This window comes from Patella vulgata, chromosome 1, assembly GCF_932274485.2.
Source record: "Patella vulgata chromosome 1, xgPatVulg1.2, whole genome shotgun sequence".
NCBI classification, from domain to species: domain Eukaryota; kingdom Metazoa; phylum Mollusca; class Gastropoda; family Patellidae; genus Patella; species Patella vulgata.
The window spans coordinates 84,964,789-84,987,918 of NC_065879.2; the positions used below are offsets into that span (position 1 = coordinate 84,964,789).

The window sequence follows — 23,130 nt, forward strand, 5'->3', positions numbered from 1 at the left end:
CATAATATAAATTTTTGCTCAAAATAAGAATTGACACAAAACCCATTACTGTAAAAAAACATATCAAATTCTGATGCAAAAGAAAAAAAGAATTGTCAATGCATAATATTATTTTCATATCATTTAATATTCATTTACAGTTGCTAGATATTATTATACATTTATAGATTATTTCTAGACCCAAGAACCAGTGTCACAAAACATTCTCTGACTTTAAAGATGGGTTCCCGCGTACAAACTGGGTGATTAAGTGGTATATATGGACTAAAAACATATTCAAACTAATTAATTTGTCATAATTATGCTTCAAATCCTTCTCAAACATTGTAATTGCGAAGGAATGCCCAGCTATTAAAATTTGATCAAACCAGGTCATGTTTACGTCACGTCTTGGGAGTCAGAGGAGAATTCATTGCATACATAAGACGATGTTGTCTTTAATCGCTTACTATTTATAACAAATATCGAATCCTAATTAAATTCTCGGATTATCCACTACCCGCGTCTTTTTCCGTCATTTTTATCTCAGAAAATATTGTACGTCTAACTCTTCATAAAGTTTATCAACTTGTACATCATGCGCTCAATGTTCGCTTGTGACCTTTGACATCGTGCGTGCAGAAGTTGCTAATCGTCGGGCTGTTGATTAGGGGAACCCTTACATTTTTGTCCTGTATACGCTCCATGAGTGTTTTTCGGGGAATCCAGTATTTTTCTAGTAAGATTGGATATCTCTACTTTCCATATATACCAAAATTGCCATACTTTTATTGGAAATAACCACCTGATAAATACTTTTCTGGGAACCCATCTTTAAGTTAAGAATTTACTCAACTTTCAATCTCTGTTAATGAGAAATGTCATTGTCTAGAGAAAATCGTGCCAAGACCGATTTATACGGCCTGGGAAAGGTTTAAGAGTCAGATATTTTGACTCCAAAAAATTGGGTCGGTTTGTGTACCCATAAACACAGGTATTTTTATTTTTTTGGCCTTATGGAGTTGATGACATACTATAGTATACATGTAAATTTCAATGATTTGAAAACTAAGGACTTAATATTTGTGAAGTATTCTTATGTTAGGATTTACGTGTATTTATTTTGTATGTTTGGATGTATTTATGAATGTTTTGTAATAAACCCAGCGTATACCATATATAACTATCTAATCATGAATTCTGTACATTCTGATTGCTGCATTATACAAATTTCGGATTTGTTCATTTTATATTATTATTGCTGCATTATACAAATTTGAATTCTGTACATTATGATTGCTGCATTATACAAAATGGAATTTTGTACATTATGATTGTTGCATTATACAAATTTGAAATTTGTACATTTAATGATTGCTGCATTATACAATTTGAATTTTGTACATTTTATGATCCCTGCATACTGCATAATACAAATTTTATGTAGACTGCATTATGATATACAATTTTTAATTTTGTACATTTTATGATTGCTGTATAATACAAATTTTATGTAGACTGCATTATAATTATGATATACAATTTTTAATTTTGTACATTTTATGATATACAAATTTAAATCATGTTAATTTTACGGATACTGCATTGTTAATACCAACTAGAATTCTATGCATTTTATATATACTGCATTATGTTGTATAAATTAGAATACTGTCCTTTTCTGTGTAGTTTATGAATACTGCTTTATGGTATACAAATTTTATGAAAATTACATTAAATAATTTTGAATATTGTACATTTGATTAATTGTGGAATGAATAAATGTGTAATAATGTTTTACTGTATTGTATAAAATGAATAATTGTACATATTCAACCCTATCATTCTTAATAAAATAGATTCCATTCCTTATTTTAATACCATTGTAATTTCTTTTTAGCTTGGTGTTGGCCGAGATATAGTTCCTCAGGATTTCCCAGCGTCGTTTCCCCCTTATCAGTGGTGCAGCTACATGAAGGGCCTGACAAATGCCATTGTTTGGCTCATTTTACCAATTTCCTCAGATCAGCTCACCAACTTAACAATATTCCAGGCAATCTGGCAGCAGGGCCCAGTCTGTGCAGAAAAGTAGGACCTTAAATCTCATGTCATTGTCATTTTAATGAATAAATCTTGCAAGTTCAAATCCCTGTGTAATGGTAAGAGGGGGGGTGGGGGGTGTCGCTCTGGCCGAATAGTCTAATATGTGCGATCATAAGGTCTGTCATTAAGTCAAATGGTTTTTCAATTCTCAGACCCCTCCTGGTGTGGGGTTGGCTGATTGATCTCATTAGATCATAAGGTCTGTCATTAAAGTCAAGTGATGTGATTTCGATCACAGGCATCTACTTGACAATAGGACACAGCTCACCAAATATTCCTGGGCTGTCACCCCGGTTCTCTTTTTCCCTCTTTTGCATGGCAATCTTTGTTGACTTTTTGGTGTAGAATTGAAGAAAAAGGTTTGAATATACATTTTCTGCCAGGTTTTACTGAATATTCATGATTTTGAGGCGGAAGGATACAAGAGTTAAAGAGTTTGGTTAGTTTAAGATGTAGGGTGGAAAATTGCATGTATGTTTGTCTCTACTTTCAGCTTATGTATCTCAAGTTTTTCATGATGAACCTCCTACGTGCTTATGGGCAAGAGAGGTTGCCACATGTTGCTCCATCTGTGGTAGAAAGCGTTCTACCCAACGAAAATTTGGGAAAAAGTTAGAGCTGATCTAAGAGACGAGAATTAACATTAAATCCAAAGGGGAAATCATTGGTGATCTGTGGCCAATAGATCCATGGATCTATACTGACAATAGGCAGAGATATGGGGCTTCATCTGGGTACTCAACTAAAAATAGATTCAATGAAATAATTTTTATTTCATAACAAATAATAATCAAGAAAAAACAAACATAATTACTTTTTTTTTTATAAATTAATACAATAATTTTATACTTGGTAAAATATTCCAATTGTTTTTATTCGTGGACATGTGGTGGTGGATAAAATATATATACACAAATTGCAATTAAATATACATGTATCATGTAACCTCTGACAGAAAATTATGTCGGAAATTGCATGAAATGAAATGGAGTTTAACACCCTACTGTTCTGCTCTGACTGGGCTATGAAGACGAGCCCAGTTCGGAGCAGAACATTAGGACGTTAAACCCCATTTCATTATCCTTATAAATATATACTTAGCCTATTTTAATATTTTTGTTCATACCGTAATTTAGCTCTTGCATAATCTATATTTAAGAACAGAACTAGAAAGACCTATTTGCTATAATATCCAAATTCATGAGTATAATATCGGACTGGTTCCACTGTCTAATTACTAAGAGATGCATTATGTAAGATTTTGATAGAAAGAACTTACAGTTTTCACTAAAATAGTTTAAAAAAAATTATAATGAAAAGGAAATATATTGAAAATTTCAGTCAAATTACTTCATTCTGAGTTGAGTTAACAGTGTAATCTTGTTTGTCATTGCTACATTTGTTACGATAACAAAGTCTCAATTATCTATTTTTGAATTAAATCATTAACTGCCAATCGTATTTAAATCTGTTGAAAATCAAAACCATCCAAAGTACTAGAGAGTTGATTATGGGTCTGGCATGTAAATAAATGTCTAATTAATAATTTATATAACATTTGAGGCCAAATGAAAGATCTGCTATAGGCAGATTTCGCCCTTACATAATGCATCTTTAATGGTTCAACACATTGCGAAATGTGAACCATGTTAATTTCACAAAAATTTTCTATGAAACGTTTAGATTGAAATATTTAAACAGGTACTGCAGGAAAACTGTCCTAAGGAACACAGAAAGAATAAACAGTTCAGGAATGCAGACAAACAGATTAAATATAGAATCTGGGAGAAAAAATGATTAAAGCTTTTAAAGAAGAATGGATTTAAAAGCATGGAATTTTACAAGTAAAGCGATATTCATTGTAGCGATAATTTTATTAAAGCAATATTTTTATAGAAGCGATATTTTTATCAAAGTGATATTTTTATTAAACCGATATTTTTTTAATCAAAATGATATTTTTATCGAGGCGATATTTATAAGCATATTTATGCTTGTTTTCGTATCCTTGTTATAAAATTGTAAACATTGCAAATAAATATGGTTAAACCATTAGTAAACATGAAAAATTACCATACACCTTCACTAATAAAAACTAACTAATAAAAACCACACTACATATTGTAAAACAAGAAATTAAAGGGGATAGTCCACCCATTGCTACATTTTAATAAGTAATCAAAGGACAGGGTCCACCTATTGGTTCATTTTAACAATGATAACATCTACTAGAATCAATTAATAAAAACTGTCTAGATGTATTCATGATGGTATGTGACATATACACGGAAAGTAGAGTTTGGCCTTATTATGAAAACCAACAGACAAAACAATTCGTAGTTGTAGCCACATCTACAAAATTAACACACTTATATATGGATATACTATTTCTGAATTTTATTAAACATTTTTGTTATATATCATCATTTGCTTGATAACGATATCTGTACAGTGGACTCTGTCACATCCGACATCGTACGGGATCGTTACAATATTTCGGATCACACAGCGTGTCGGAATACCAAGCTTTCTCCAAAACCGGAAATACTGTAACTTCGAAAACCGGAAGTATTTTTATATTGTAGCTTCGAATCACCAGAATGCTATTCCCTTTAAAAATGATAAACCTTTCTCTACTTTCAAAATTTTATAACATTAAATAATTAACAATAACAATGCAATTTTGAGTTGGTGTAAAATCGTTTCTTACTGCAGTTTAAATTATCGGCAAACTTCTGTTTAAATTCATCTTTACGCTTTAATATGTCTGACACTGTAGCTCGGCCAATTGAATACTTAACGGCTAATTCCTTCTGCGCAGGTCGTGGAACTTTCTCGAAATCTGTTATAAGTTGCCACTTTACATCTAATGTCAAATCTGTTCAGGCAATCGCGGCAATTTTTATATAATGTCGCGGTATTTGACATGAGTAGCTAAAATCAAATACCAAGCGCACTCTTACAAGAGATTATAAATTGTAAAATAATCAACAAAGAATTTATAACATTATCAAAGTAATCAACACAGATCGGCGCTTGCGAGTTTTAATCTAATCGATAATTGATTGGTGATTGCTTGTTAATCTTTTCTGGCTTCACACCCATTGAGTTTTATTCTCACCGATAATTGGATGCTTCACACCCACTGTTTGAAGTACGGATTATATGGTGTCGATTCAATGGAAATTATGTGACGGGACGGCTGATTGATGTCGGAATCCGGAACATACAGAATCCTAATTTACCAGCGATTTTTTGGCTGAAGTAATAAGGAATTAAATCGGGACATGAAAATAATGTCGGATGTCACAGCAATCCGGAGTGATCAGATATCGGATGTGACAGAGTCCACTGTATGTGTATTGAAATATGGCATGTTAATAAAATTCAAAAGTAGTATATCCATATTAGTGTGTTAATTTTAGTGAAATCTTATAAGGATTACATCTACAAAGATACACCAAATCCATTTCAACACATAAAAAACACATTTTGTTTCCCTTTCCCTTTCAAAGTTACATGTTTTCAAAACACATTTTTAAATAAAACAATTATTTTTATAATCTTATTATTAAGACACATAAAGCTAAATCCATAACTTTTAACTAAAAATGAAATGGGGTTTAACGTCCTACTGTTCTGCTCCAAACTGGGCTAATGAAGACGGACATACGCCATACAGTGTGCTATTAGGGAAATTTTGCCCAAACAGCGACACTATGGCCTACTCTTATATCGAATTCCAACTGCCAAGGGATCTTTTACGTGCACGCCAATGTGTACACAGGACCTCAGTTTTTCATACCATCCGAACGACTAGACAGCTGTCCTTGTCAGGCCCTCAGTCTTGCACCACTGACAAGAGGAAACCACGCCAGAAAATCTGGATGAACTTTCTCGGCCAATGCAGGGATCGAACATGTGACCTCCAGGCTAGTGAGCCAGCGCCACAACTTTAACCACTCTTACCATAATAACACCAATTTCATTTTAAATCAAAAACACAATTTGTGTCCCTTTCAATCTTTTTCAAAACACATTTTTGAATAAACAGTTTTTCTCTTAATAACAACATCAATTTGATCTTGTTTTCAATTAATTTTGTTACTTTATGCACTACAAAAATATATACATTAGTACAAAATATACAATAATAATAAAACCAAAACTGTCAAAAAGAAAACACATTAGCCTATATTGTGGTTTAAGTATTTATCACATCGCATGTGACAGTTTCATGACAGTTTCTTATTTTAACAGAAAAACAGTCCACAAAAACTGTCAAAAAAAAAAAAAAAAAATTATTAATAACAAAGAAAATACATTCTATTGCAAATAAATCAAATTGATAATTTCTTAAATTTTAGTTTAATTGTCAACAATTAATAATTCCTTCTATTTAATATTTACATCTTCTCTTTAAACATATATTATGTATGATTTAGATTAAGAGCTGGTCGTTCGAGCTATAATAGTTCAAAAATAGATAATGTAAAATGAATACATAGAAAATTTCATTCCCTTAATTTATTATTTTTTTTTTACATTTTGTGTGTACTTACATAGTTGTCTTAAAGTTGTTTCTTAATCTTATTCTAACAGAAAGAATAGATGCTAAAAGACCCCCCCCCTACTCGAAATAAAAATTAGTCCCGAAATTATCTAGTTCGTGGACGTTTACAAGAAATATGATTCGAACGATAGACCGATGGTGAAAATTGAAAGAAAGGGGTGATGACAATATACAACCACAATAAAACCTAAGTTTCATAATTGAATGAACGCAAATTAAGTAAGCTTATATAATATAATAGGCATGAATTTTGCGAAAAATATTTTGAAAATAAACTTTGATAACAATACAAACAACAAAAAACAACAAACATATAATTCTATAACTTGAAAATAATACAACAAAATATTAAACTTTTTGAAAAAAAAACATACAATGGACCAACCACAGAATCCTTTCTATCTGGTTTACTCCTTTTAACATTCACTCAAGTTTTATTTACTTCTCGTTAACATTATAAGGCCTCGAAATTCAGATAGAGAGAGAGAAAAATGGGGTTTAACATCCACTCGACACAAACCATGTCATATTGGGACCAATATATAGTTTAATTTTAATTCAATAATTCGCTTATGCATAGGGGTCTTTGGTAGTGATAGGAAGTTAGCCAATGGGAATACTTCATTAAAAAATCTCCATCTCATTCATATGCATTCACGGACCATTCGGATTTGTATTTTTTCCCATAAAGCATCAGGGCTGGGGCCATTATATGGCCAATATAATTAATTACATTAACATTACTTTTTAAATGTAATCATTACAGTTACTTTCTCATTTTTAGCAATGTAATTCATTACCATTACCTATTACACTGAAAGTACATGTACCATAATTAATTACCATTATCCATTTCATTGATAGTAATTAATTACCATTATCCATTTCATTGAGAGTAATTAATTACCATTATCCATTTCATTGATAGTAATTAATTACCATTATCCATTCCATTGATAGTAATTAATTACCATTATCCATTTCATTGATAGTAATTAATTACTATTATCCATTTCATTGATAGTAATTAATTACCATATTACCATTACTTTATGACTATATAAATAAAACCATTTTTTATGTACATTAAGAAGACAACCTTATTTTACTGTCGTGGAGCTAAGGTTGAGCGCTTTTTGTATCAGACTTATTTAAAAATATTGAAAAACTGGTATATTGTGATAAACAAAATTATTGTGTCCCAATATTGATGATAATACATATTCTATATCATCACCTATGACATTCAATTGATAGAATTAAATTCATCAGTAAAAATAACATTATGAAGTACCAGCTGGTCTAGGGTAAATATCCATCATGGCAACTACTGACATTAGCAACAATAATTTGACATCAAGCTGGCGATTTTCGGCCCACCTATTCCAAATTTGCCTTCTTAAGACACACGTATAAATTATCACGTTAATTTCATTTATCCTGATACTTGATAAATTATTATCACAATCTTTTTTTTTTCATTATCACCCAACCCTACGTGAAACACATACAAAATCCTGCTCTAAGAATCTTTCTTCCGTTTATGATCGGAGAGAAATCTTGTTAAAGCATTCATGGTTACAAAGCATATCACAATTTATGTTGCTCAAGAATTTTTCCATAAGGCATTACACAGAGTTGATAATGATTCAGACCTATATGTTTTTAACCCAAGAGAAATCGTATCAAATCATCCCGGGTTATAAACTCGTTTCCGATATCACCCTTTGTGAAAGTGGATGTAAAACTCCAGGAACGAATGAACAACAAATCAAACAAAATAGTTCTATGGAAAACAATTACTTTATCTTTAATCCGAGCTACCATGATTCTCTTGTCGTTTTTCAAGCACAATACTGATATAAAAGAGAGAGCGATAAATTGTGTTTAATGTCCACTCGACACAAACAAGGTCATTTCGGGACTAACATATGGTTCAATTTTATTTCAATAATTCGCTTGCGCGTAGAAGTCTTTAGCAGTGGGAGGAAACCGGAGGACCCCGAGAAAACCTACGAGGTTGGACAGTCGACCCTACTCCTTGTCAAGTACAACTGACAGACCTTATTATGCAGCACTATTCGGCCATCCACCCCCCCCCCTCCCCCAAGTCAGAAAGAAAGTAATGAAATGAAATGGGTTTTATTATCCTAGTGTTCTGCTCTTACTTGGATAATAAAGATGGGCATACGTCACACAGTGTACTTTAATGTAAAATTTGCTCGGGCAGTGGCACTATGTCCGACTCTTATATATCAAATTCCAACTGCCAAGGGATCTTTTGTGTGCACGCCAATGTATACATGGGTCCTCTGTTTCTTGTCCCATCCGTACGACTAGACAGCTGTCTTTGTCAGACTCTTCGTCCTACATCACTGACAAGGGAAACCACCCCGGAAAATCCCAATGAACATTCTTAGCCAATGCAGGGATCGAACACGCAACCTTCTGGTTAGCGTACCGGCATTTTACCCAATTAGCCACCGTGGCTCCCGAGTCAGAAAGAAAGAAATAGATACTATGCACTAAAAATACAGCCATTGTTTTCCACAGAACTCTTGCGTTTATTTTAAGGCATTCAATTACTCAAATTTAATGTGGTTTAAACAGTATAAAGCTCAGATATTCATATCACAATTTACATCTTGGCTTCAACGTCCACAGCTTCTGACTTGACAATAGCTTCTGACTTGACAATAGCTTCTGATTTGACATGAAATTCAAGATGTTTCTTAAGAGCGATACGTTGTTTGAAGCCTTTATTACACTGCTCACACACGAAAGGACGTTCGTCTGTATGAGTCCGAATATGGTCGTCGAGGTGACACTTTTGAGAAAATACTTTATCACAAAAATTGCAATGGTGATTTAGCGCAATTTCGCCATACGACCTGTTCTTGTGTCGTAAAAAATTGTGTTTCTCCCGAAACCGTTTTCCGCAGACTTGGCATTCATAAGGCATGACATCTGTGTGTAGTTTTTGGTGCCGTTTAAAACTAGTGTTAAATTTGAAGGTCTTTTTGCAGATATCACATTCAAAAGGTTTCACATCAACTTCCGTCTCGTGAATTCGGAGATGAGACTTAAGATGGCTGTTTGATTTAAATCCTTTTCCGCAGATTTCACAGGAATAAAGTTTCTCGTCTGAAAAAAAAGATTAAAGGGGCATTAAGTAAAATTACAATGTGATTAAAACACAGATCTTATTTTGTTTCATTTTTGTAGTTCAAAATTTCATTTGACTTGTCTTTACAACACTGGATCTGGAAGAGTTGTTGTATAACCCGCGTTCTAGATAATGTGAGGGATTAGCCAATGAAACGGTCTGTTACGGCGAGTTTTTGGCATGAGGTGCACGGAACTGTGGGTAACCCACTAGAAACCTCAATGCTGATTGGTTAATCAAGTGTCTGATGTCATAGGGTCAAAAGCGCTTGTATAATGCCTGACACAACATTCCACTACAACCGATCAGATCTTCATGTAGTAGAGCTCATCAAAAGTATAAAAAAAACGAAACGAAATATAGATCTGTATTTTAATCAGAGTGGTAAGAAAAGAGTTATATTACATGACTGAACCCCTGTTGCACACTCAGCGTAACTAAAAAACATGGCTGTAGGTCAGGCTGACTGATTGGATTTGTCTATTTTTTTAAATAGTCTTAAAGTGTCATAAGGTAACATTAGATAAAGAGCTGACATTCCTGTTGTAATAGTTAAAAAATAGATAATGTAAAGAGAATATGCCGAAAATTTTGGTCAAGTTGCTTCACTCTGAACCTAGATATCAGCGCTTCAGTTTTAGTCTAGCCTCGACTTTAATTACTACCATTGTTACGATAATAGACAAAGTCTTGATTATCCATTTTTACGGTCATTTCGTCCACCACAAAATGTATTCAAATCGAAGCACACCATGGCATTGAGAATTGACTATGGTCTTGGTAAATTAATTAATGTCTAATCAATAATTTAAGTTATATTTATATAAATGACTTGTAATGACACCTACTCAACATGCTTGTTATTATTGCACAGAAAACCCACCCCACTTGGCCACTTAGCCCCGCCTAAAACACGAGATCAAGCCTTCTATGGAAGATGATATGTTCCCAATTACTAAATACCACTCAAAAGAAAATACATACCTGAATGGACGTGTACTTGATGGACTTGAAGCTGCGATTTGGTTTTAAAACTTTTGTCACATTTATCACAATGAAAGACTTTAACACCAGTATGGACCAATAGATGTTGGTTTAAAGCTGATTGTTGGGCAAACTTCTTCCCACACGCATCGCAGGAATATGGCTTCTCTCCGGTATGCGTTCGGATGTGGCGTGTTAGATCCGATGGACGTAGACAGGCTTTCGGACAATATGGACATCCATACGGCTTCTCCCCACTATGCATTTTCAGGTGAATCTCAAGCTGACTGAAGTAGGGAAATTCCTTTTCACAGATTTTACATTTGGGTTTGAAATCAGCCATTTCTTATTGATATGATATCATAACAAGAAGTTTAGAATAAGGGTCTGCATGTCACAGATGCTCTGAAATAGAAAGAATATTATGTATGTTATCAAATTAAACGTGTCTAAGCCAGGCCCAAAAGATATGTTGCCAGGCAACGAAACATACGCCCACAGCAGCTAAATCGTCTGGGCAGTCAACAAGTGTTGTCTCATATTTTTTACTTTTTTCAGTTATCAAACATTTATAATACACTAAAATCTGATTAAGAGTAACAACTCATGAAGTAATTATCAGAAAACCATTAGAATTTGTTTGTTTTTTATAAAGTTCTGCCCCATGCTAATATTTAGTATACAAAACTTTTAATATCATGGATTTAGCTGTTCAAGTCTTAAACTCTGTGATCAATCTGAAGTCAATCGGATGATAACTTTAGCCTCTAGAGCGTCACAAGATTTTTCAAAGTGATCAAGGGCCATAACTTTGACAGTAATTATCGGAAATCGTTGAAAATCAATAGGATTCTTTGTCTCATGACCTCAGACACTGTGTATAAATTTAAAGTCAATCAGATATTAACTTTAGCCTCTAGAGCATCCACAAGATTTTTTGAAGTGATCAAGGGCCATAACTCTGGCAGTAATTATCTGAAATCACTGAAAATCAATAGGCTTCTTCGTCTCATGACCTTAAACACTGTGTATAAATTTAAAGTCAATCGGATATTAACTTTGGCCTCTAGAGCGTCCACAAGACTTTTTTGAAGTGATCAAGGGCCATAACTCTGGCAGTAATTATCGAAAAACGTTGAAAATCAATAGGATTCTTCATCTCATGACCATAAACACTGTGTATAAATTTAAAGTCAATCGGATATTAACTTTAGCCTCTAGAGCGTCCACAAGATTTTTTGAAGTGATCAAGGGCCATAACCCTGGAGCTTCTTCACCTCATGACCTTAAACACTGTGTATAAATTTAAAGTCAATCGGATATTAACATTAGCTTCTAGAGCGTCCACAAGATTTTTTGAAGTGATCAAGGGCCATAACTTTGGCAGTAATTATCGAAAATCGCTGAAAATCAATAGGCCTTTCGTCTCATGGCCTTAAACACTGTATATCAATTTAAAGTCAATCGGATATTAACTTTAGCCTCTAGAGCTTCCACAAGATTTTTTGAAATGGTCAAAGGCCATTACTTTGGCAGTAATTATCGAAAATCACTGAAAATCAATAGGATTCTTTGTCTCGTCGCTTTAAACACTGTATATAAATTTAAAGTCAATCGGATATTAACTTTAGCCTCTAGAGCGTCCACAGGCAATTGTGGAGGCCGGCCGGCCGGACGGGGGTGACGACAATATACAACCACATTTCAATGCGGGCATATAAAAAGAGAGAGAGAGAGAGAAGTGGGGTTTAACGTCCACTCGACACAAACTAGGTCATTTCGGGACTAACATGTGGTTTAATTTTATTTCAATAATTCGCTTGCGCGTAGGGGAGGAAACCGGAGGACCCGGAGAAAATCCACGAGGTTGGACAGGCGACCCTACTCCTTGTCACGTCAACCGGGGATTCGAAACCACACCAGTTTACTCAATGACAGGCCGTATGATACAGCACGCACGTGCTAACCATTCGGCTATCCAACCCCCCAAAAAGAGAGAGAGAGAGGGTTTAACGTCCATCCGACACAAACTAGGTCATTTCGGGACTAACACATGGTTCAATTTTATTTCAATAATTCGCTTGCGCATAGGGGTCTTTAGCAGTGGGAGTAAACCGGAGGACCTGGAGAAAACCCACGAGGTTGGAGCATATAAAAAGGGTAAATGTCAAATATATCTGTAATGTGTGTGTGTGTCAACCCGAAAAGGTTTAATTAGTCTTTTTGTGTATTACAGATGTAATTAAAGTTTTGGTATTTTAGAGAACCGATTAATCCAGTCAGCTGAGTACGTCCGGTGCAACACAAGTAATCCCCCCCCCCCCCCGAGTTTGATGCACGCAAATCTTCTTTAGATTTGCACGTCAGTTGTGACACAACATTTTTTATCTTACATGCAGTGTCTTTAACCTGTACTGATTGTCATGTCTTCTGTTGTTGATCGGTAACAGATAATATGATAATACCTGGCATGCAAGGTGTTGGCGGTAACAGATAATATGATAATACCTGGCATGCAAGGTGTTGGCGGTAACAGAACAATTTCAAATTTAAAATCAACCTTTTCTATCATTGGGGACAACTACCCAAATGTTAAGTAATGACTCAGTGAACAAGTCAAATTGAGTCATTTATTGACCCAATTGAGATTTTGTGTATGGCTAATGTGTACAGTTGTTGCTACAATTTCGAATTTCAGTGATACTTTTTTTTTAGGGAGAGAGAGAGACAGAGAGATGGGGTTTTAACTCGACACAAACTAGGTCGCATTTTGGGAATATGAATAACATATGATTCAATTTTATTTCAATAATTCGCTTGCGCGAAGGGTCTTTAGTAGTGGGAGGAGGACCTGGAGAAAACCTACGAGGGTGGACAGGAAGCCTTACTACTCCTCACGTATAACTGACGAATCGCAAAACCACGCCAGTTGACTCAATGACAGACCTTATGATGCAGCGCGCACATGCTAACCATTCGGCCATCCAAACCCCCCTGTTCTTTTTTTTAAATTGCATGACAGGCAAAGTATATGTAGCTTTTTTTATCATGGATGGAATTATTACGTTCACACTTGAAGTTGTACACTGGAATTTAGTAAGAATTTTCATTGCACGCGCATGATTGCATCGAAATCGGACATGCCGGTGCTCTGCAGACTGGATTCTATCTAGTAATTAATTAAGTTTTGGTATTTTAGAGAACTGATCAATTATCCCACATGTTATTGTAGTGATAATGTTATAACCTTGCTACATACATGTACAGAATGGCTAGATTACAGTTTATCTCTCAAATGAAAATTACAATCTTCCATTTATAAAAATGGTACGTTTTCATTGTGTGTCAGTGTGCCGCGGCACACCTCCTAAATGTGCTGCGAAATTTTGAATGGCACACTAAGAAAATGTGAAAAACCATGTGATCCCAATTGAGTATCCATTGGTGTCTACTGATAAGCTGTGTTTTTCTTTAATGTAGTTTGGGCTATTCTATACATGTGTCTATAGGAGCTTTTACGCGTGACGTACTTCCGGTGTCTATTTTTAGCCTGGCCTTTTTCTATCCGTATCTTAACATGGTAAATGCTAGGGAAAGCGGGGTTTTCCCTCTTTTTCTCTTTATAGAAAACGTATTCTTTAATGCCACTCTTGTTTTAAGTTGCATGTAGCATTCGTAATAAATTACCGATTTCAAATCATGTCTAAGTTATTATTTTTTTGTTTTAATGACGATATACTGCGTTGTAGCAGACGATATATGTCAAGCTCGCACACGGCCCAGTTGACCGCAGTACGCAAAAGCATTACAAAGATGCACTGCTGTATGAAGCCGATTTATATGTTTTGTTTTAATTTCACTGCAAACAATTAATAGATAACATCTGTTTGGTTGTAAAATGCCATGAAATAGAGCATAAGAGTAAATTATAGAATGGGTAATTAGAGATGGTGACCTGCGGTTCCACAAAAGAATTATTCAAGACGATATTAAAATTTAAGCACGACCGTAGCACATCTAAAAAAAAAAGAGAACAAATAATAATCACGCTGTATAGAATGCACCGAGTCCAGTTACATATTTTCATTCAACAGTTGTTCTCTGAACCAAATACTGAATTAGAAATTGATAAAATGGACACAAATGTATCGTTCTTCTTGGTTGCGGCAAGATAAACTGATCCAATTAAAATTTCAATGAGTGCCAAAAGCTAAGCCAAGACGATTTATGTGACTACAATTAACAGAAAAAAACAGTTTTAAAAAATATTCACAGATTCAACTTGTTCGTCGTTTTCTTCTTTCTGTTATTCATATCCCATCAATCAAGAGGAAAATTTATAAAAATGGCTGAAGTTTTACCCTGTGCACCAAACAACTATTTTATCATTGGTAAGAGCCGTCTAAACGCGGGGAAATTTACAATAGCTATTGGCTAACAGCACGCATGCATAAACAATCTTATTTGCATATTGCATACTATTTATAGTATTATTAGCTGGAATTATTTTCAAGTCGACAGCCTCAAACAAAGACCAACGTAGTACCGTGTTTTGTGTCGAGTACGTAGGGTCGTAGCATGCAGTGCTATCGCAGACGATATATCAACCTCGCAAAGAACTGTCCAGTTGGCAGTTGAATGTAAATAGGATAGACCATTTAAATCTTTTGTGTTAATATGTCCCATAATTAATATATAACATCTATTTGACCGTAAAATGCGTAATAAACTTCACTTAATTCTAGTTCGGGCTATTGAGCACGGATCAGTCATCCACTTGTTTCAATTGCAAACGGCCAATTACGGGTCTGGTAAACTTGCCGTATCTTTCCTATATCGCTTTCTGCCATCGGTCGGTAAACTTTATGCGTATATAGAAATGGCATTCAGTTCCATTTTATGTAAAAGAAGCTTACTGTACGACAGTATTTTCACAAAAAAACACACACTGGCCTATGGGTTTCAGTCTAAGAATAAGGCCAATGTCTGCGCATGACCGAAAATGACGTCAAAATGAAACCCGTAAAAGCTCCTATGAGTATGACTAGTCTCTGTCTATGCCTACGGTTGCATGCCGTCTGACTTACCATGTTTTTATTTTGCAAAATTCAAATATTTTTCATATACATTAAGCCAGGTGTGCCGCTATTTTTTCATGTGTTCCATGGTGTGCCGTGGTGTTGGCAAAAAACGGTAGCATATATATGGCCTTGCTCTTGCCACATGACATGCGCTTTCAGCAATGCAGTTTTGTTTCACTTTCACTTACCCACGTTTATATCGACGTAACAGAACACGGTAAAGCAAAGCTCGGTGCATATTAACTGGTTACGTAGACTAAATAAACAAATGGCAGTTTTTCAACAAACAATTATTTACCCTATAATATATTATTGCGTAGCAATATTGACTGCATGCCACAAATTTGTTTGTGTTTTTAAGTTCAAGGAAGTTAATAGGGGGCAGCCATCGTGTCAACAGTTAACTTCCGGTTGGGTCTGCTTAGATTATGAACGTGGATCATACAAAAGCCTAAAGGGAGACTCACATTTATTTATGCCTAATATTATATTCTAAACGGGTATCAAGAGAGAAATGAGGTTTATCGTCCACTTGACAAAAAACTATTTAGGAACTAACTTGTGTTTCAAATTTATTTCAATAATTCGCTTGTGCGTAGGAGGGGTCTTTAGCAATAGGAAGGAACCGGAGAACCCTACTCCCCGTCACGTAAGGCCTACAAGCGATGAATCGAAGTGACTGACTTCCCCCCCTTTTTTTCTAATTAACCAGATAGCACTGATCTTCTTACCTTTGCAGTTCATGAATTTGTGTAGGCCCCTTTTTGTTTTCAATTTTTTTTTAAAAGTAGCCTATTTAACCCGAACAGTACTCCGATGTTGTTACAACTATAATTAACACTCGTTAAAAGTTGTTATTCATGTGGCGTGACACGGATTAATTAATTATAATTGATCGAACCACTAACCTCAATGACAGACCTTACGATCTAAAGCCCACGCGTTCAACCATTCACGTTTACACCGCGGAGAAAAGGTTTACATCGCGAAGAAAACTTTACACCGCGGAGAAAAGGTTTACATCGCGGAGAAAACTTTATACCGCGGAGAAAAGGTTTACATCGCGAAGAAAACTTTACACCGCGGAGAAGAGGCGGAGGAAAGGGTTTACACCATCATTAAATACAAACATTTTGTCGGGAATTTCATGGTGAATTGTATAAGGAAAACGATGGAGGTAGCGGACCCTGCGGCGATATTTATAATGGATGAAATGAAATGAAATGGGGATTTAAGGTTCCACTATTCTGCCCCGAATGGGCTAATGAAAACGGGCAAATACCATACAGTGTGCTAGGACGGAAATTTTGCCCTGACAGCGGTGTGATAGTTTGAGTTGACTCCTGGTGTGTGTTTTCTCCTGGGCACTTGCGCATGTCCGAAACTGATGTTTGCCTTAACAACTATATCTGCAGTGTGAGTTGGTTCCTGACCACTGGTCAGTACAGGAAAAAATATATCATGTACTTGATTAGAGTTTTGTCATTAATAAAATACTGGTTGACTCGATTAGCTGTTGTTTTAGCGATCAGTAGTTACACGATCAACGGATCTAAGTTGATTGGCTTGAAATTGATACTTCGTTCGTTTTTTTTAGTGATTAGTCGTTCTACACACGTACGATCAGTGGAAACCATACAAATTGATGATTGGCTTGAAATTATCAATTAATTCACCTCCAAAGGAAGATTAAGGCCTTTGATATTTCGTGGGTTCATTTAACACAAATATAAAAGTATGGAATTTCTTATTCCGATTTCTTTAACATAAATATAGATTTATTACACCTGTATTCAAACATGCATGTAGACAGCCCAAATACTAGAGAGAATGTTCGCATTGTGGACGGGTATATATACTAAATAATAATAATAAAGATCGTCAATTTGCATCCTCTCTTAGTGGTAATATTGTAAATATATAATAGTCTATAATATATTGATTTGACCTTAAGAACATCTTAGGGGAAATCCTATCACGAGGAGTCAATGCACACCGCGTCTGTAACGGTGTGAGGTGACTCCTACAACTGCGCATGCGCCAAACGGTAATCACACACCAGGGACCATCTGAAACTGCCACACCGGCGCCACGTTCTACTCTTATACTGCGAATTCTAACTGCCAAGGGATTTTTACGCGCACACCAATGGTCTAAAACAAAACATCAATGTAATGTTAGCGCATATAAAGTGATTTACGTTAAATTCTTAAATTATAATACACTAGGCTTATGTTCGATGGGATATGCGAACAGTCCAAATTGAATGGCAGTCGCTTGCCTTGTCCATTCTACATAGATTGTTTTAATTGTTATTTTGTCGTTTCTGAATCAGCCATTTTGAATTACTACCGCAATGTCTTCTTGAATGTTTTTCTTTGTTCATTACAAATGGTGTTGATAACCTTTATGCTCACACAGTACACGACCTCGTGTACTGGTTTTATATTAACTGCCCATTTTAAATTATTTTGTCGTTTCTGAATCAGCCATTTTGAATTACTTCTACATTGTCTTCTTGGATATGTTTTTCTTTGTTCATTACAAATGGTGTTCATAACCCTTATTCTTACACAGTACACGACATCGTGTTCTAAGTTTAAACTGCCCATTAATTACTCGTTTAATTTCTGTTGTTTATTTTTAGCAATGCACGTGTAGTTTTGTCTTATCGGTTTTGTTTTGTGTTTAGTTGCCGTTCTCCACGTGTACTGGTTTTGAAGGACAATATTGGTGCCAGTCATTATCACATATGTGATAGAGCTGGTTAAACACATTCCAAATATAATTTTAACACAGAGATCATTGCTACGATAGCTGAGTAATACAGGTTTTCTGAATCGGAAGTGACGAACGCCAAAGGAAAACACGAGTCATCTCTCTATATAACTGACTGATGTGACGAGTGATAACAGATACACGGCCGGATTTCTGCTCATATCTAATGTCATTAGATAAGAGAACACGAGAAAATAGAAATAGTCCGTACATTCCCTTGTTTATATTCATTCTATACCTTATAAAAACATGGTAATGCACGGACTTTTCTTTTTTTTTCTTTCGTGTTCACTTATCTAGTGGCAGTCAATTCTTTTTATGAATTGTCAGATATCCTCTCACAATCTCACACAACAACTTTTGGTCTTCGAAGGAGTTATTAGTGAGCAGAAATTCGCCCGTATATCCATTATCACTCGCCACATCAGTCAGTTATATAGAGAGATGACTCGTGTTTTCCTTTGGCGTTCGTCACTTCCGATTCAGGAAACCTGTATTACTCGGCTATCGTAGCAATGATCTCTGTGTTAAAATTATATTTGGAATGTGTTTAACCAGCTCTATCACAAATGTGATAATGACTGGCACCAATATTGTCCTTTAAACTGCCCATTAAATACCATACTCCCCGCAGTGTTTCGTTTGATTAGAGCTAATTCCACTTCTCACTGCTGTAAAGGAGCCAAATTCTTGTTCTAAATTATGACTGGTCAATAGGCCGATTAACAACCAATAGCTAACTGCGTAACAATACCAAACAGAGGTCCCAAAAAGGTTTACATAACGTTAAAGATGGGTTCCCGCGTACAAACAGGGTGATTTAATGGTATATATGGACTAGAATAACATATTCAAACTATTAAATTTGTTATAATTTTGCTTCAAATCCTTCTCAAACATTGTAATTGCGAAGGAATGTCCTGCTATAAAAATTCGATCAAACCAGGTCATGTTTACGTCACGTGACTTACCTCTCTTGGAAGTCAGAGGAGAATTCATTGCATACATAAGACGATATTGTCTTTTATCGCTTACTATTTATTACAAATATCGAATCCTAATTAAATTCTCGGATTATCCACTACCCGCATCTTTTTCCGTCATCTTTATCTCAGAAAGTGTTGTACGTCTTACTCTTCATAAAGTTTATCAAATTGTACATCATGCGCTCAATGTTCGCGTGTGACCTTTGACATCATGCGTGCAGAAATTCCAAATCGTCGGACTGTTGATTAGGGGAACCCTTACATTTTTGTCCTGTATACGCTCCACGAGTGTTTTTTGGGGAATCCAGTATTTTTCTAGTAAAATTGGATATCTCTACTTTCCATATATACCAAAATTACCATACTTTTATTGGAAATAACCACCCGATAAATACTTTTCTGGGAACCTATCTTTAAGTCATGACTCACGATTTTTTATGCCCAATTAACCAGTGCATAGTAGAATATTGCAGAAAAACTAATTGTGTGACAAACGAGGCTATCAGCACAGATATAATGTAAACAATACAGTTTTGAATCGAACAACACTTTCGCCGTTTTTAATACCTTAAATTGCTGTCCAAAGTTTTAGGGAAAGTCCCTGATTAAAAGAAGGGCTGTCATGTTGCCGTGCTTGGGGATAGATTTGATTGAACGGGAAGAATAGACACACTCCCTTAAAAGCGCAAGTATCAGAAGCTAATCCAGCAATGGCCAGAGAGTGATTTCTCGGGCCATTGCTTCAGGAATATGATTAAATACTGGATTTGATAATTTGTTGTTTATTTCTTGCAATGCATGTGTAATTTTGTTTATCTTATCGGTTTTGTTTTGTGTGTAACTTTCCTCCTGCACTTACTATTATATATAGTGCCCCCCTCCCCCACCATGAGACCAAGTAAGCGCCCCCGTGTGACAAAGTCCCCTCAGATCCAGTCCCAAATTGTAAGCTTTTGCTGACTTTTTAGTCTAAAATGGAATAATAAGATTTGAATTTACATTTTCTGTGAGGTTTTGTTAAATTATAGTCGTTCTTTTGAGGAGAGAGGATCAGGAATCAAATAGACTTGAAGTAGGGAAATCACCATGACACCAATAGATTCCTTTGACCAGATCTAGGTAAAAATCGAAACGGTCAATATTTTATCTTCGAAATGTCCAGAAAAATGTTATAGACCAAGAAATGTCATGGATTTAACATGGGTGTCAATGATGAGAAAACAACTAGTCTGATACCAGACAATATAAACCCGAGTTACCTCCCATTAAGCACATTGGAAAACGTTTTAGATCCGTTCACATACTCAGTAGCCGGCTGCCGAACCAGATTAAGATTTTTTAGTCCCATGTGCCAAAGGTTCTTTTAAATAACCTGTACACTGAACCTCGGTTCTTCGTCACACCTAAACGACCAGATGCTGTTATTTCCCAGGCCATGCACCCCTGACAAGGAGAAATCACCCATTTGTGCTTTCAGTATGAGCATTCATCTTGATCTATCAAATTTGTCTAAATTAATATTTGCTTTCAAAAAGTTGTACCGAACTGTCAAAATTGTCGATTTTGGTAAAATTACGTTGCCGACAGGATACTTTATCGGTAATAAATAAAAGACATTTTAAACAAATCAAACAATAAATAATTAATCTAGGACCGAAAAACTGAATTCATTAGCCAATGGCGGCTAACACAAAGTACTGACACAAATAATTTGTTCACATTTTTGCTCAAGTCAGATGACCCTTTAATACTGTGTACAATACCATCAAAATATGTTCACAAATAAAAAAGTGTTTGTCAAAACTTAAATTTTCAAAATTTGGCGCATAATACTTTTGAAGATTAGTCGAAAATCAAAAATAAAAAGTAAGGCAGCTATATGCCTAGCTGTCTCCGGCTATGTCAAAATGAATCATATGTTAAAATCCGATGATTATTGTAAATATTACGACAAAATTTCAAAAAACGACAACTTCGGTGATTTCGGACTGTCAAAGAATGCTCGAAGTAACTTTAATCTCTAAGTCACACCCACTTTCACTTTGAAACCGAAGACATTGTATCGATCCGACAAGTAGTTTCTGAGATACAATCAAATTGAAAAAAAAAGAGATAATAATAACTAGACCTGCAAGCAGCACTGAACTGGCTTTCAGGAAACAAACAGGAAGAGTGTCCTACGATAGCCCATGCATCAAGCTATCCAACGATACATAAATTGTTTTGATCCGGAGACACCCGACGAACAAATCGCGTTTTTCGCAAAAAGTGCCCATTTTATTACGAGTTTTTGTTTCGAAATATCGTATATTTTTTCAATAACTTTGGGTTTACAGATCATTGTCAAGATACTTTCAACATGTGGACTGGATACTTAACTTCCTGTTTCAGAATCATTCATTGAGCAGCTCTTTAAAAAAAAGAGAGAGAAGATTAGAAAAGCATTTTCACAATTTAACGATTTTTCGACCCTTTATATCATTTCGAGGCTTTAACATTTGGATTCACACTCTAGACAACCGAAAGAACCGATAAGTAACAGAAGTTTAAGAAAAGAAATAAAAGTAGTTTTCGAGATAAAAGCGTCAGAATAGATTCCAGAAATGAAAATACCAGATTGAGGCCCCTTTTAAACCACTTATACTATTTCAGTGCTTTTATTTGTGGATGCACACGCTAGACCACCGATAGCACTCTGAATAAGAAAAGTTTAAGAAAAATTGTAGGAGTCGTTTTCGAGAAAAAGGCGTCTCAAAAGGCACCAAAACAAAAGATACTAGATTTTCGGCGTACCATAATTTATTTCGTAGCAATCGAATTCGTATTAATGGGACTATCTAACGACACTTTGGTTGTTTTGGTCCGCTGAAGGAGAAATCAAGGTTTTCGCAAGAGCACCAACTTTTTTACTTTATTTCTTTTTCATTTTTGGGAATTACTTCCGCTATACAAATCATTGTTGGGATAGTTTTAACAACCGGTTTTGTCACTTTAATCCCTTTTTGTTCTTATTCCATTTATTTCAAAGTCAAAGGGCTCTCGATATAGAAAGTTTTAGAAAATTCGCTGCAGCAGTTTTTGAGATAAAGGCGCCCAAAAAGACTAAAAATCAGAAAATACTTGATTTTCGCCGTGACATATTTTGCTTCCTTGTCATCGAATATGTATCAAATATGCATCATACGGTAGTCCACTCATCGGGCCACCCAACGAAACTTTAGTTGGTTTGATCCGGTGATACCCGACGGAGCAATCGTGTTTTTCTCAAAAGCATCCTTTTTTGGCGTTTTTTTTCTTCAAAATATAGGACATTATTTCGATTACTTCCTTTTACGGATCATTGTCGGGATAGTTTTATTTAAAGGCTTTGGCACGTGACTTCATGTTTCAGAAACAACGATTTGGCCGTTTCTTTAAAAAAGATGGACAGAAAAGTTTTAAAAATTCGAAAAATAAAGGGCGATATCTCTGAAATTTATA

The 23,130-nt window shown here is 35.2% G+C and overlaps 1 long non-coding RNA gene across 2 annotated transcripts; it reads right to left on the bottom strand.

Annotated features, from left to right (window-relative positions):
• Positions 1-2,835: 2,835 nt before the first annotated feature.
• Positions 2,836-16,277, bottom strand: LOC126821181 (uncharacterized). Of its 2 annotated transcripts, none has more exons than XR_007680287.1 (3): positions 16,185-16,277; positions 10,806-11,210; positions 2,836-9,799 (listed from the first exon to the last, which is right to left on the bottom strand). It is a non-coding gene; the product is annotated as an uncharacterized LOC126821181 (long non-coding RNA). The 2 variants fall into 2 exon arrangements; XR_007680285.1 differs by having other exon boundaries at positions 16,075-16,271.
• Between the last annotated feature and the right edge of the window lie 6,853 nt (positions 16,278-23,130).